Consider the following 9,895-nt stretch of genomic DNA (forward strand, 5'->3'; position numbering starts at 1 on the left):
TAATTAGGATTCTCCCAGAAGACAGGAAGGAAAGTAGGCCTTCCTCAAATAATGTACAGGATACAGTAGGTGTAAAGGAGGGATGGGAAGGAAACGGGGGAATTGTAGAAGACAGGTGGTCTAATGTTTTAAGGGGAAGGGGATTGCAGGCTAAGAGCTCTGTTCAGGATTAGAATAGGAGACAGGTGTCTGTGAGAAATCGGTACGAGTCACTGCAGGTAGAACAACCGAGGGAAGGCGAGGAACAGGGAACTGTTGCTGATATGTGTGGAAGTAGGAGGAAGGGAAAGGTAGGAAAGGGAAATGTAGTGTAGTGGAAAGGAAAAGACAGGTGGAACAGGGCCATGGGAGGGAGAAAAGGGCGAAGGAAGTAGCTTCTGCAGCAGTGAGAGAAGATAGGGCTGACCACGAGGGGGGATTCAAATGAGGTGGGTAGGAGGCTTTGGTCATCGGGGATTCCATCGTTAGACATGTGGAGAAAGTGTGTGGAAGAAAGGGAACCAGGGTAGAGTGTTATCCAGGAATCAGGTTGAGGCAGATATTGAGGAAAGTAGAAGAGAAGGAAGAGGGAAATGAGAAGGTGGTTAGTGTTTCACGTTGGTACTAATAACGTAAGACAAGCAAGTATAAGTACCAACCAAGTTGGGGATGTGTGGGATCTGGTAAATGCAGCACGGGTGAAGTTTAAGGAAGCGGAGATTGTTATCAGTGGAATACTGTGTAGGAGGGATACTGCTGGAGGGTGATTGGGGATTTAAATGAGACTATGGAGTGGGTATGTGGGAAACTGGGAGTGAGATTTATAGGTCCTAATGGGTGGGTAGGAGACAGGGATCTGTGCTCAGATGGCTTTCACTTAAACCGCAGTCGTACATATAAGTTAGGAAATTTGTTTAGAAGGGTTATAGGCCGGTACATTCAGGGAAACGGGGTGGCCTAGGGAGCGGTGTTAAGCGAACAGGGAACTGGAAATCAAGTAGGGATGACATAAAAATGTTAGTGCTCAATTGTAGAAACTTTGTAAACAAAGGAATCGAATTAATTTAATAGATATTGTACCGGTAAAAGAACCCGACTCTCAGATTATATTTTAAAGTAAACAAGTATATAATCCTCAGGGCAAAAACTGGGGGACTAGTAGCTAGGGCTCGGTACAGGAGGTAGGGTTCTATCTACAAGAAAACTTTGACTTTGACTGAACATGAGTTGATTAATATAAGACATGAAATTGCACATCACCTCCAGGTAGATATACGTTGTCTTCCACATAGTCCTATAATATGGCTCGGATTCTCCAGTTCACCAAGCCGGGCAGGTTGGATCACGCTCCAGAAGATTCCAGGGACTCCGTACAGAAGCGGCTGGACTGTCTGGGTTGGTAGCAGGTAGAGATGCCCCGAACTTTCGAGGCCCAGGTTGAACCCCGATGATCCTGGTGATGTTGCAGATAATCGTTTACTACCTCAGTCCAATGTGACTGAGAGGGTTGATGTCTCCAAGGTCAATCGCAGTACTGATAAATCTGAGTTCATAAAAACCTTGGGTGATTAACCTATTAGCGAAGTCACTGGTTATTATTCATCAAGACTTTCAAAATTTAACACTCGTAAAAATGATATGTCTCTGTATACGAGGAAAATGATTCCAGAGTTCACCACTAGCAAAAGTCTTCGTCTCTGAATAAATACTGGCAAAAAAAACACAAGTCCCTTCTCATGAAACTATGACCAAATTTAAAGTTCACCACTGGCGAAGGTGCAAGTCTTTGAATGAACACGGGCGAAAAACATAAGTCCATCCACATGAAAATCTGAATAGATTTAAAGTTCATCACTGACGAAATTTATAAAGTTTTGTGTACCGGGCGGTACACCTCCACGCCGCTAATTCAAACTTTGCGCCAGTTGAAACTCCCCTACTGGAAGAAGTCTGAACTTTGTCTTATGTGTTAACTTTCAAGTTACCCAGAAGATGTCACTACTTGGAAATTTTGAAGTTTCTGAACTGGGTCGTTTTTGATGTATTTTTGTTTTACCTGTAGTAAGAGGTGTGAACTTTCTCTTCTAGAGGACACTACTGAAGAACTACAATAGTGCACCCTAGTGCGAAGTGAAAGAACTGTTTTTTGGGAGAAAATTTAATTTCAAAAGTTTGTTCTTTGCTAAATTTCTTTCAGTCATTGTTTAAGTTGGCAATATTAACCCTTTCTTTCCCCTTGTTTTGAATTTAGCCAATCCCGAATTTCTTTAATTAATTTTCCACCAATAACGTGTTTCTTTTTCATCTTGTGTAGGGGTTTTCTTTATCCACCAATAAAATGATTGTGGGCGGGTGTTTTCCTTCCTGAAACGCCTCGAACGTTCTGCGAGAGTATATAAACTGCTGATTTTAGGGTCTCTGCGCCACTTCTCTACCATCTTTCAGTGTGTAAAGTACATAGCAGGGGGCGGGAAGCGCCTCTTTCTTCGGACAGCAGTTCAACAACAAGGTAATGGCCGATTAATAACTTATTTTCTTGCTAGCTCAGCAGTTTAACACTCGGGGCGGGTCCGAAGCTTTTCCACCATGTAACTTTCCCTAAAATGTAAAGAATCTTTGTATCTATTCGCTTTCAAGCTTCATATTGGGATAGAGAGTGCTTAACCCTCTCGAGCTCCCTTTCATATTGCATTGAGGTGAACTTATTTTCACAACCGTTTCTTCCTTAACGTAATGTAAATTGTTTCCTTCTTTAAGTCACCTCTTTAGTATGGGATTAGCCCTTGCATTAACGGCCTAGTGCCAAGTAGGTTTTAAACAAGTGTATTAGGAGCGCAAGTTCGCCTCCTCTCAAATTGGTATTTTAGAGGCCATGTAATTAACTTGTCTCACATAATAGGCCTCAGTAGGTTGGGTATCTTTACCCCTGTGTTTATGTCCTTAGAGGACAACTTGAAGGTGGAGTTTGGTGTGGCCTTTGATAGGCTTAATCTTTGAGAGCAAGATCGCTCTTTTGAAGTTTGTTTCTGCGCGCCTCGAGGAGGCTTTATGATGTAATTGGGAGCAAGTGCTCCTGGGCTTGATTGGGGTCTTCTGCCCCTTTGTTGAATTCTGTATATCGTAAAGTTGGGCTAATTGCTCAAGAATTGTGTGTCTGGCTCTCGGAGCCCAAATCCTGTAATTGTACATTCTCGATTAGTGGTTTTGCTACTCTGTACCTGCCATTATTGTTATTTCTTGTTTTTGCTAAGAAAATATAACCTTGTTCAATTTTAAATTCACTTTAATTTCGTAGCCTGAGACCTGTTCACCCCCCGCACCTTCTTTCACCTCTAACTACCACGGAAAACTCCGTAACATTTTGAATCAACACTGGCGAATGTACAAGTCTTTGAGTGAACATGTACGAAAAACACAAGTCCATCCACATGAATAAATTTACAGTCTATCACTGGCGAAATTTATAAGTCTTTGAATCAACACTGGCGAATGTACAAGTCTTTGAATGAACATGGACGAAAAACACAAGTCCATCCACATGAATAAATTTACAGTCTATCACTGGCAAGGTATCCAAGTCTTTGAATAAACACAGGTGATATCCTAAATTTATGTTTTAAAGACGTTGAATGAAGTTAGAGTTCATCGCCGGCAAAGTTTATAAGTTTTTGAACCAGTACCGGCAAAATCACAAATTTATGCTTACGGGAACTTTGAGCACATTCAGTGATCATCACTATCAAAGTTTGTAAATCACTGTTTATTAGAGGAATGAGTCTCTTAACACTCGCAAGTATTGCAGGTTCAATTTATGAATAATTCGTTCTTTAACATACGTAAATAATACAAGTCCAATTATGAATTTAACAAACGTAAATAATACAAGTCTATTTCATGAATAATTGGAAAAGTTCCAGTCTCGAACACTCGTAAATATTGTAAGTTCAATTATGAAGACTTAGAAAATGTTCCTTAACACTCGAAATATTGCAAGTCCACTTGAGAATACTTGGAAGAATTCGTTCTCCTACACTCGAAGAAAATACAAGTTCACTTTATGAATACTTAGAAAATTACAGAGTTCCTCGTCGGGACTGTCACTACACGACGAAAGTAGCAGCGAGAGTGTCCACGCTGACTACTCAGCTGTAACTGAGTGAACAGGCTACAGTGGGCCCTCCTTTTATTCGATCCGGGGCGTCTACGTCACAATACGGCTTGACTGAATATCTCCTGAACCCTTCGATGGATTTACTTGAAACTCGAGCATTGCGACGTTCAGGTGATTCCAAACAAGACGACATATCGCTCAAGGCGCTAGCATAATTATTACGGGAGTTACAAAATTTTCCTCGTCGAACAATCCAGAAGATGTGACGTGGAGTCTAGAATATACGACTCCAGGCTGGGAACACGTGGTGTGACGGGCGGGTGGTCTAACTAGCCCCTGTGGCTACGTCACAGCTCGCAGCTGTCCTTCACTCGCTTGCTTGCTCCGTTGACGGTAAACAAACCAGGCGTGCTCAGAACATTACGCGTGGTAATTAAATGTAATTTATACTCAAAAAATACTCATGTACGGGTCGTAACCGGTACAATATATACTTACCAGATTTTGTAATGGGAGTTGAATCATGGCTGAGAAATTATATAATGGATGCAGAAATATTCCCACGGAAATGGAGTGTTTATCGTAGAGATAGGATAGGAATGGTAAGAGGGGGAGTATTCATTCTGTTGACAGAAGAATTTGTAAGCTACGAAAAAGTTAAGGATGAAAAACATGAAATTTCGGGTGTAAGGCTCATCTCCAAAGATAATAGGCAACTTGATTGTCTTTGGAGTGTACAGACCGGGAAAGGGTAGCGCTGACACTGATTCAAAATTATTTGATAAGACAATCAGCTATGTGGGAAACGTTAAGGAAAGGAACGTGATTGTAGCGGGTGATCTCAATTTACCAAATGTAAATTGGGAAGGATTCATGAACAACAAATGGCAAATAAGGTAATATGGAAAGGGCACCTGATTAAGAAAGTGATGGAACCAACTAGAGGGAAGAATATTTTGGATGTGCTGCTGATAAAACCAGGTGAGCTCTATAGAGAAATCGAAGTAATAGATGGTATTAGTGATCACGAAGCTGTTTTTGTCGTAGTTAAAAATAAATGTGAAAGAAAGGAAGGTATTAAAATTAGAACTGTTAGGCAGTAGCATATGGCTGATAAAACAGGCATGAGGGAGTTTTTAAAAAGTAAATATGATCGCTGGAAAATGGTAAATAAAAATTTAAACAGACTCTGGGATGGGTTTAAAGCAGTTGTTGAGGAATGTGAAAATAGTTTTGTACCTTTAAAGGTGGTAAGGAATGATAAAGATCCACTATATTATAACAGAGAAATAAAGATTCTAAGAAGGAGGTGCAGGTTGGAAGGAAATAGAGTTAGAAATGGTTATGGAAGTAAGGAGAAATTGAATCTAGCAAAGAAGTCAGCTAAGGATAACATGATGGCAAGCATAATTGGTGGTCATAGAAAATTTTAGTGAAAAATGGAAGGGTATGCATAGGTACTTTAAGGCAGAAACAGGTTCAAAGAAGGACATTCCAGGAATCATTAATGAACAAGGGGAGTGTGTATGCGAGGATCTTCAAAAGGCAGAAGTATTCAGTCAGCAGTATTTAAAGGTTGTTGGTTACAAGGATAACGTCCAGATAGGGGATGTGAGTAATACTAAAGAAGTATTAAAATTTACCTATAATAAAAATGATATTTACAGTAAGATACAAAAGTTGAAAACTAGAAAAGCAGCTGGAATTGGTAATATGTCTGGGGATATACTAAAGACAATGGGTTGGGATATAGTACCATATCTGAAGTACTTATTTGATTATTGTTTGGTCGGAGGAGCTATACCAGATGAATGGAGAGTTGTTATAGTACCCCTGTGTATAAAGGAAAGGGTGATAGACATAAAGCTGAAAATTACAGGCCAGTCAGTTTGACATGCATTGTATGTAAGCTTTGGGAAAGCATTCTGTCTGATTATATTAGACATGTTTGCGAAATCAATAACTGGTTTGACAGAAGGCAGTTTGGGTTTAGGAAAGGTTATCCACTGAAGCTCAGCTTGTAGAATTTCAGCAAGATATAGCAGATATCTTGGATTCAGGAGGCCAAATGGACTGTATTGCGATTGACCTATCTAAGGCATTTGATAGGGTAGATCATGGAAGACTACTGGCAAAAATGAGTGCAATTGGACTAGAAAAAGAGTGACTGAACGGGTGGCTATATTTCTAGAAAATAGAACTCAGAGAATTAGAGTAGGTGAAGCTTTATCTGACCCTGTAATAATTAAGAGGGGAATTCCTCAAGGCAGTATTATTGGACCTTTATGTTTACTTATATATATGAAAAGTCCTCTCAATTTTAATTACTGTGTTGATGGGGTGAAAGTTCCTTTTGGGGATCATTGTAAGTACCTAGGTGAAGAAAAGATCTTCATTGGGGTAAACACATAAATATGTTTGTTAATAAAGTGTACAGGTCTCTGCACATGGTTATGAGGATATTTAGGGGTTGTAGTAAGGATGTAAATGAGAGGGCATATAAGTCTCTGGTAAGACCGCAACTAGAGTATGGTTCCAGTGTATGGGACCCTCACCAGGATTACCTGATTCAAGAACTGGAAAAATCCAAAGAAAACAGCTCGATTTGTTCTGAGTAATTTCCGAGAAAGGAGTAGCGTTACAAATATGTTGCAAAGTTTAGGCTGGGAAGACTTGGGAGAAAGGATGTTCCGAGCTGTCAGTGGAGAGATGGCGTGGGGGGACACCAGTAGATGAATACGTTTGAGTGGTGTCTTTAAAAGTAGGAGAGATCACAATATGAAGATAAAGTTGGAATTCAAGAGGACAAATTGGGGCAAATATTCGTTTATAGGAAGGTGAGTTAGGGATTGGATTAACTTACCAAGGGAAATGTTCAATAATTTTCCAATTTCTCTGCGATCATTTAAGAATAGGCTAGGAAAACAACAGATAGGGAATCTGCCACCTGGGCGACTGCCCTAAATGCAGATCCGTAGTGATTGATTGATCCGAAAATCATTCAAAACATATCAATTATCACATTTACCCGGTGATGTAGGAGCCTTAGATTGCACTCATATAAGAATAATATTGACTGTTGTGTTACAGCAGTCCATTCTTTCATTTTTCCAGTATACTCGCATTTGTACTTTAAAATTAGTATTTACAACAATATTTACCCCGCATTAATCATAATAACGCTTTTGTTGCCTCTTGCTACACATGTTTACGTCTTAGCAGTCTTTGTTAACCATAACCTATAATATATATAAGAGTTTTGTCTGTGCATTGCTCTTAATTTGGGAGGAGTGGTATTTCTGTATCGGTTACCGGTATGTCCACAATAGGCCGCCTCATAAGTTCATCCGCCGTCTTGCGCCAGCGCCGCTAGAGTCTCGTAAGAGCCCATGTATAGCCGTTATCTTGTGCAATCGCCCATAGCCGTCATCTTTCCCTATAAGAGCCCGTGTATAACCGCCATCTTGTGGAATCGCCCATGGCCGGCATCTCTCTTCATAAAAGCCCGTGTATAGCCGCCATCATGAGCAATCGCCCATGACTGTCATCTTTCTCCTGTGTATAGCCGCCATCTTGCGCAAACACCCCTAGGCCGTCTTTGTATAGCCACCATCTTGCGCAGTAGGCCCCTCGGCTAGCTTTCTCCATATAAGCCTGTGTACAGCCGCCATCTTGCGTAAGCGTCCTTAGGTCGTCTCATAAGAGCCTATGTATAGCCGCCATCTTGTGCAGTAGCCTCTAAGCTAGCTTTCTCCATATAAGCCTGTGTATAGCCGCCATTTTGCGCAAGCGTCCTTAGGCCGTCCCATAAGAGCCTATGTATAGCTTGCCATCTTAAGCAGTAGTCCCCTAAGCCGTCTTATAAGAGGCTATGTATAGCCGCCATCTTGCGCAAGCGCTCTTAGGTCGTCTTTGTACAGCCGTCATCTTGCGCAACAAGCAACCTTCGGCCGTCTCATAAGAGCCTGTGTATAACCGCCATCTTGTGCAATTGGCGTCGGGAAGGGCATCTAGCCGTAAAACTAAGGATAGTCGCTTCAATATGGCGGGGTGAGGTTAGGCTCAATCTTTCAGGCACCGGGAAGGGCAACTCGCCGTTAAAGTGAGGTTAGTCTTCTCAAGATGGTGACTGTAGGGATAGGCTTGCTCTCTTATGCAAATCCGCAAAATTGCCATTGTACGCCTAGGGGTCAATGACCTTGCATTGGAACCGGCATTGCTACACTACTAGACCTCGCGTGCTGGCGCTCCAGAAAAGGCAGACCCTCCGTGGCTCTGGGAACCCCACTGCTCCTCTACTAAAAGAAGTTCAATGACACGCAAGAGACTGGGGAGTGGTTCGTAGTTCTAGCTAACCGTAAGACAATTATGATACATATTCCAGTCTCGCTATCAATTTGTATTACACTGCAACTGAAATCCCCCATCCCCCTGATTGAGATATTCCTAGCATGGGCATATGCTACGCTTCCCCCTTTCAGAAAGATGAGGAGAAAAAACAATTTCGCTCAGGCGAGAAAATATTCCTCCTGGCCACTTTACACAGTCAAAGTTACCGCATTAGATGCGTTGCTTTGGGAAGGCAGTCTTTCTTATTATATTAGACATGTATGCGAAATTAATAACTGGTTCGATAGAAGGCAGTTCGAGTTTAGGAAAGGTTATTCCACTGAAGCTCAGCTTGTAGGATTTCAGCAAGATATAGCAGATATCTTGGATTCTGGTCAAATAGACTGTATCGCGATTAACCTGTCTAAAGCATTTGATAGGGCGGATCATGCGGAACCAAAACCCATAGCACTACAGCCCTTGAAGGGCCTTGGCCTACCAAGCGACCGCTACTCAACCCGAAGGCCTGAAGATTACGAGGTGTCGTGTGGTCAGCACGACGAATTCCCTCGGCCGTTATTCTTGGCTTTCTAGACCGGGGCCGCTATCTCACCGTCCGATAGCTCCACAATTCTAATCACGTAGGCTGAGTAGACCTCGAACCAGCTCTCAGGTCCAGGTAAAAATCCCTGACCTGGCCGGGAATCGAACCCGGGGCCTCCGGGTAAGAGGCAAGCACGCTACTCCTACACCACGGGGCCGGCGTGGATCATGAGAGGCTGCTGGAAGAAATGAGTGCAATTGGCCTACCAAAAGAGTGACTGAATGGGTGCAATATTTCTAGAAAATAGATCTCAGAAAGTAGGCGAAACTTTATCTGACCCTGTAATAATTAAGAGGGGAATTCCTCAAAGCAGTATTATTGAACCTTTATGTTTTCTTATATATATTTGCGGATGATGTTATTCTGTATAGAACCGGGCGAGTTGGCCGTGCGCGTAGAGGCGCGCGGCTGTGAGCTTGCATCCGGGAGATAGTAGGTTCGAATCCCACTATCGGCAGCCCTGAAAATGGTTTTCCGTGGTTTCCCATTTTCACACCAGGCAAATGCTGGGGCTGTACCTTAATTAAGGCCACGGCCGCTTCCTTCCAACTCCTAGGCCTTTCCTATCCCATCGTCGCCATAAGACCTATCTGTGTCGGTGCGACGTAAAGCCCATAGCAAAAAAAAAAAAAAAAAATTCTGTATAGAGTAATAAAGAAGTTACAAGATTGTAAGCAGCTGCAAAATGACCTCGAGAATGTTGTGTGATGGACAGTAGGCAATGGTGTGATGATAAACGGGGTTAAAAGTCAGGTTATGAGTTTCACAAATATGTAAAGTCCTCTCTGTTTTAATTACTGCGTTGATGGGGTGAGAGTTCTAGGTGTTAATATAAGGAAAGATCTTTATGGGGGTAATCACGGACATATGAT

The sequence above is a fragment of the Anabrus simplex genome, chromosome 1, assembly GCF_040414725.1.
Source record: "Anabrus simplex isolate iqAnaSimp1 chromosome 1, ASM4041472v1, whole genome shotgun sequence".
Taxonomy (NCBI): Eukaryota; Metazoa; Arthropoda; class Insecta; order Orthoptera; family Tettigoniidae; genus Anabrus; species Anabrus simplex.